This window comes from Stenella coeruleoalba, assembly GCF_951394435.1.
Source record: "Stenella coeruleoalba genome assembly, chromosome: 17".
In the NCBI taxonomy this organism is placed as follows: Eukaryota; Metazoa; Chordata; class Mammalia; order Artiodactyla; family Delphinidae; genus Stenella; species Stenella coeruleoalba.
In genome coordinates, this window is record NC_137163.1 from 52,052,453 (window position 1) to 52,058,625 (window position 6,173).

A 6,173-nucleotide genomic window follows, 5' to 3' on the forward strand; every position below is an offset into this window, starting at 1 on the left:
CTCTCTCTCTCTCCCCTTCTCCTGGTGCTGGCTACCTCATATCTGTTTTCCCTGGAGATGATGACACTTGGGTGGGTCTATGAATTTACTGTTTAGGTGCCCAGTTTTGCCATTTATGAGCAATAGCACTGAATATGGTTATGATTCTTTGATTTAAATTTTAATGACTTTTACATTTGAATGTCTAAAACAATATTTTCAAATTGTGGTTTACAGACCACTTTACACTGGTTTGTTAAAAATGCACTTCTTGGTCTTTTTCCCAGGCTCAATGAATCTAAAATTTTGGGAATACTGTTCTGGAATTTACATTTTTAACTAGCTCCCTGAGTTTGCCTTTTTGTGTTTTTAATTAACGTTTATTTATTTATTTAATTTTGGCTGAGTTGGGTCTTTGTTGCTGCGCGCGGGCTTTCTCTAGTTGCGGCGAGCAGCGTCTACCCCTCATTGCGGTGCGCGGGCTTCTCATTGCGGTGGCTTCTTTAACTGCGGAGCATGGGCTCTAGGCACACGGGCTTCAGTAGTTGTGGCTCGCGGGCTCTAGAGCTCAGGCTCAGTAGTTATGGCACGCGGGCCCAGTTGCTCCGCGGCATGGCATGCGGGATCTTCCCGGACTAGGGCTCGAACCCGTGTCCCCTGCATTGGCAGGCGGGTTCTTAACCACTGCACCACCAGGGAAGTCCCGTGAGTTATTTTTATGCACATTATAGTTTGAGAACCTTTGGTAATGGCTGAGATCAAGCATGAGAAAAATGAGATAAAAATATCAAACTAGTGAACGCACTTAAAGTCTGAATATAAAAAAAAAAATAAAGTCTGAATATTTATCAAACTCCACATCTGAGCTATTTTTCCAGCAGATGCTTATATATTCAATATTTTTAAAGGCACAAACATATAGGGACAAACTAATAACAATAATTTTAATAATCTAAGCACTCCCCCACCACCCACCAAAAATTTACTACTTCATGAAAGCACCCAGTATGTATGTGGCAATTGAAGTGAATAAACCAAGAAGCAATGTCTTAAAAAATAAAATGAAACAAAACAGCATTTCAGAAATAAAGCTTCACATAATGGAGGAATAAATCTGGATTTAAACATTCTCTGCTATTCCTGACGCCAAATGGCACCTGACAAATTTGGACACCAGAGGAGTTGATGACAGGGTGAAGAGATTAAGTCTTGAAAGCTTTCACAGCTGGCTTTTCAGCTTGACCATGGGCTCCTCTTGGGCACAGGGCTGTGTCCCACATTCTGAGACTAACATGTGGAAGGAAACTGTGACCTCCAATTTCAATCCATAGCAGGTTTCTCCAAAATGTTGGAGAGAGAAAATTGGTCACAGACTAACAGTCAGAGAGAAAAGCATTGCAAGGATGCAGTTGATGGTGTCCTAGGAAGAGAAAGCTATTTCCCTGGAGAGAAAGGCTTGTATGGGAACAACAGATATAAGAGAAGTATCAGGTTGTGGAAATGCCCCGAAACCACAAGTCAATCAAAAACCAAGGTTCTTTTCTCTGTTAACTTTTTTTTATAGAGTCTTGCTTGAATTAAACATGGCAGCATGGAAATCCAGGGCATGTTTCAGTAAATTGTAAAAAATGTTGATTTATTTAGGTTAGAAATCAGTCTCTAAGCAACTGGTTTTTGAAATGTTTATGAAAACTGTGCAAATATTTTGGGAATAAAAGTTTTGATTTTTGTTTGTTAAAATGCTCATTTAAAAAGAGTTCATCTAAGTATTCAACTATGGTTTTCTTTTCATAACAATTGTCTTGATACTTGGTTATCTGTGGCAGTCATGAGAATTGCACCTTGAGAACCTCCTACTAGAGGAAGCTGACTTACTGAGGGACAGCCAACTGTGCATTTTCGCAGAGGTAACCTCTCTGATGCCCAAGTGTGGTGGGCATACTCAGACCTATTATTGAGAGACAGGGGATGCTTCTCAGCTCACTTTGTTAAAGTTTGAAAGCTATTAAATTCAGGGGAGATTTGTTATAAAACAAGAGATAACTAATACAACCCCTTAAAGCCATTTACTTTAGTTAGTTTTTAGTGTACTATGTAGTTATTATATATAATATATTACAATAATGATATTTATTGGGCATTTATAATGTTCCAAGTACTGTTCTAATTGCTTTACATGAATGGAGTTATTCACAGCAACCCTATGACATTTGTGTTATTATTATTTCAAATTCATAGATAAGAAAGCTGGAGTGATGGAGAGGCTAGGTAACTTTCCTAAGGTCACAGCACTGGTAAGTGGTGTTAACGGGACTTGAACTTGGAAGTCTACTTTCAGAGCCAAGCTCTCCTGAGGTGACAGTCAAGCTGTCACCTGGGGCTGTAGTCATCTCGAGGCTCAGCTAGTGGTGGAGAATCTGTTCCCAAGTTCAGTCACATAGTTGTCAGCAAGTCTCTGTTCTTGCTGTTTGATTTTTGGCAGGAGGCTTCCTTCCGCACCATGGGAACTTATCTCATTAGTGAGATTACAAATGAGATCATACTATATAGAGTTTGGTTTTTTTACCCCACCCCGAAATATATTGTAAATATTTTTCCATGTAACTAAATCTATTTCTAATCATCATTTTTTTTTAAGGTTTGGATGCAAATTGTCAACTTGAAAAGGCAGATGCTTTTAGGCAAATCAGCTAAAATATCATGGAAATACTCTCACTTTATCTTCTTTGATTTATGCACAATATCAGGGAAACTTCACTCATCAGTTGGCTGTCGACTTCTTTGAGTCATTACTATTAAAAAAAGCAAAATTTGTGTTTTTTACTTGACAGCAGAGATCTTACCTGCAATTTATTATTATATACTAACATTTATCTTCTTTTTTTGCAATTATAAGATAACTTATAAAATTTGAAATTCTACAAGAGCTAAATATTCTATTTTTCAGTGCTAAATGTAGAGCTATGCAAATTAACAGGAGTGATTCACTACTATAGTGGAGACAAAGTATTTTCAGTAATTGAAAATTTCTTACTGACTTGTCTGAATTATTATGTTTTTTTGGTGTTATGATAATGAAAAATAGTCTGCCAAGGGTAGCAGGAACATTTCTCTCATCTCTGAGTTTCACACGAAGGCATCCTACTTAGAGGTTCTTTATTATTGGTTTATGAGAAGAAAGCTCAGAGAGGAGCTTTGCACTGTTGGTTCCACATTTCACTTTGTATGTGAAATTGGCTTAAAAGAGCCCCATACTAATTGTCTTTACAAACACAAACCCTACACCTTGGGGAAAAGGAAGTCAATAAGATGAACACCTACACCTTCAAACTGATGTTTCAGGCATGAGATCACTCTAGAGAAAATTAATCCCAGTAGGTGGAATCTAAAGAAAAGGAAAACTTGAAAAACAACAACAAAATTGCAGCTATTCCAAGAAAAACTCATTCCAAATGAAGCAAATTCTTCATTTTTATCTGTTAAATATGCCATTTGGTTATATTTTTTTCTTCTTAATCTAAAGAAGAGAGTATAGAATTGTAGGGCTTCCCAGTGTATCACTCCTTGAGACCTCCCTAATTTCTTGCGTTGCTCTTTCTTTCACTGAAATGTACTAACTACTTACAATAGAATAGAATACAAAAATTCATAATATTTTTCTATTTTCCACCAATATTATTCATGTACAAGAGAAATGAGTTTTCCCTAAATGATAGTCTAAGTCTTTAATGAGTTTTAGATTTGGCATAATTCTGTAAATCCTTTCAGTGCAATATTCTTTAGGGACTGGATTATAATTTGTTGAGTATATCTTTCACACACCAAGTTACTTAGTTGACTCAATTTATGACATATAAGCCAGAGTGTTATTCTAGGAAGTTCCTATGGGTTCAGAATCTCTATTGCCTAGGACTCAATGTGCCCTTCTAACTCTGTTATTTAAAAACTGGGTATAGGAGGGAACCCAGCACTGAGTGATTGGAGCTATGCGTTACGTATTGTTTTGAACATTATGGCTGACTAATGAGAATTTATGACTTTGGGGTAATAAGTGGGAGCTGAGGTAAGTTTTTTTTCTTTAGAAACTGGAGGTTCAATTTATTTAATACTCTTCAGAAAACACCACTAGAGTAAAGTTTAGCGCAGAATCAGATGTTTAACACCATTTTCATTTCTTCAACTGGTGTGAGTGTTACAGGAAGCCATTTATAGGCACTAAACACAAGGACATAAAAATAAAAGTTCATTTAAAATGGGCCTTAAGTCTAAAACTTACTTGAACAAATTTATTACTTCAATTAGGATAAAATATATAATTTAAATAACTATAAATAATTAATATGTAAATAGCATGTGGTCCCAAACAGTGTTTGCGTGGTCTCCAAAACAATGAGGCAATTACGCACAATAAAGAGAAATACACACAGGAGACCCTGCAGTAGGATGCTATTCTACACGTTACTGATCCTTTTGGAGGGGTTTGTTGGGCTAAAAGAACACACTGAAGATGCGTGGTTAACATTTTAACATTTTAAAGCTTGGTGAAAACCCTTAAAAGTTTCGAATGCGTAAGTAACTTTTGTCTCCTGGAACGGAATTTATATTGTCAACAACACTTCCATTTAATTGTTGGTGCTTTCCAAAAGAGAACTAATCAGTGGTTTCTATTTACTGTTTTCATTTCTAAAGAGCTTAAAAACCAGTGTTTGTTTTAGACAATTTTCAAGGAAAATTCAGGCTTAGCAGGAGGCTCTTGACAAAGCTCTCCCTGCTGGGTGGCCAGCTGCCTAGAGGGACTGCCTTGCGGGACTGAGGCAGGCCGTCACCGCTGCCCAGGGCCAGGATTCACGGTAGACGCTTCCTATCTGCTGGGCCGCATGCATCCTCACAGCCCTGTGCTCCCTGAACAGGAGAGCTTGCTCTTTCAGCAGCACCTGAACGTTTTACTTCTCTCCATCTCCTCCCTTTTCTTCTCTTTTCCATTCTGCTTATTTTGCCTATTCTGAAAATTAGTTAAAAACTTGCGACACAAAAGCATGAATTCTTCACCTGCTTACAACCAACTTTCTCTCTTTGTTTCCCAGTACCTGGCGAATCTTGAGGGTTCTTTTTCATGAAAAGTCTACTATTTGGCACTTAAGCTCCCTTTGCAGGATGGGCTCATTTTCTCTAAGCTAAATCCAAGTCGTGTTTTACATTTTCCTTCAAAATACACTTCTTCTGGGCAAATCCATGACTAATTGACTCACCACAGATGGTCTCTGTTAAGCCAAACTAAACATTAAACAAAATTAGAAAGGATACGACCATTGAAAGAGCACTAGACTGGGAGACTTGGCCCTCACTTCTGGCTCCTCAACCTCTGAGGGGTACCTGATCTTGGCATGCCTGGCTGGTTTTGACTGAATTTCACTCCCCACACATCAATTATATAAAATTTATCAATGTAAATTATACATAATCAATATATTGATATCTGACCAATACATAAAATATCATTTACTAAAACGATATATATAACATATACTCATGTATAAATAATTATGAACACAAGGATGAAGTAGATAAAATAGATGATATATCATATAATAATTTCAATTAATAATTAATATTATACATAATTAATACTATTTCCCCCCCCCACAGATTTTACCCTTGTATTTGCAAAGTGTATTGGGATGGGTTCTAGACAGAGTTTTTCTGTCTCAGATGCATCACTCAGAGGGTGAGGCTCATGTTTCTTACAGATGTAGGAGTTAGCGGAGTGCCAGACACAGACTAGTGTGCTCAATTAATGCGGTAGAGGACAGTGATATTTTATACTTTAAATATTATAAGCTCTTAGAGCTTAAAAATATTATATTTAATGTTCATATCATCTGGATATGAGTGTGCTCTGCCTTGGAGACATAAAAGTCCTTTAGAAGGAAGATCTCCTTTATAAACTATTTAACTTTATATGTTCACGTCCTCATTTCACAGATGAGAAAACTGAGCCCTTGAGAATTAAGCCCAGGCTCCTGACTTCTCGCCCACTTTGTTTTTACCACGTCAAGCTCTACTATGGATCAGTGGTCAGTGCGGATCAAGGCGGCCGGACTGTAGGCCGGGCCTTCTTCCTAACAAGGGCCCTTGGGCGGGGGGCTCAGTTCTGCCCGCTCTGCTAGCCGGGGATAAATGGGCGCGCGCACCGG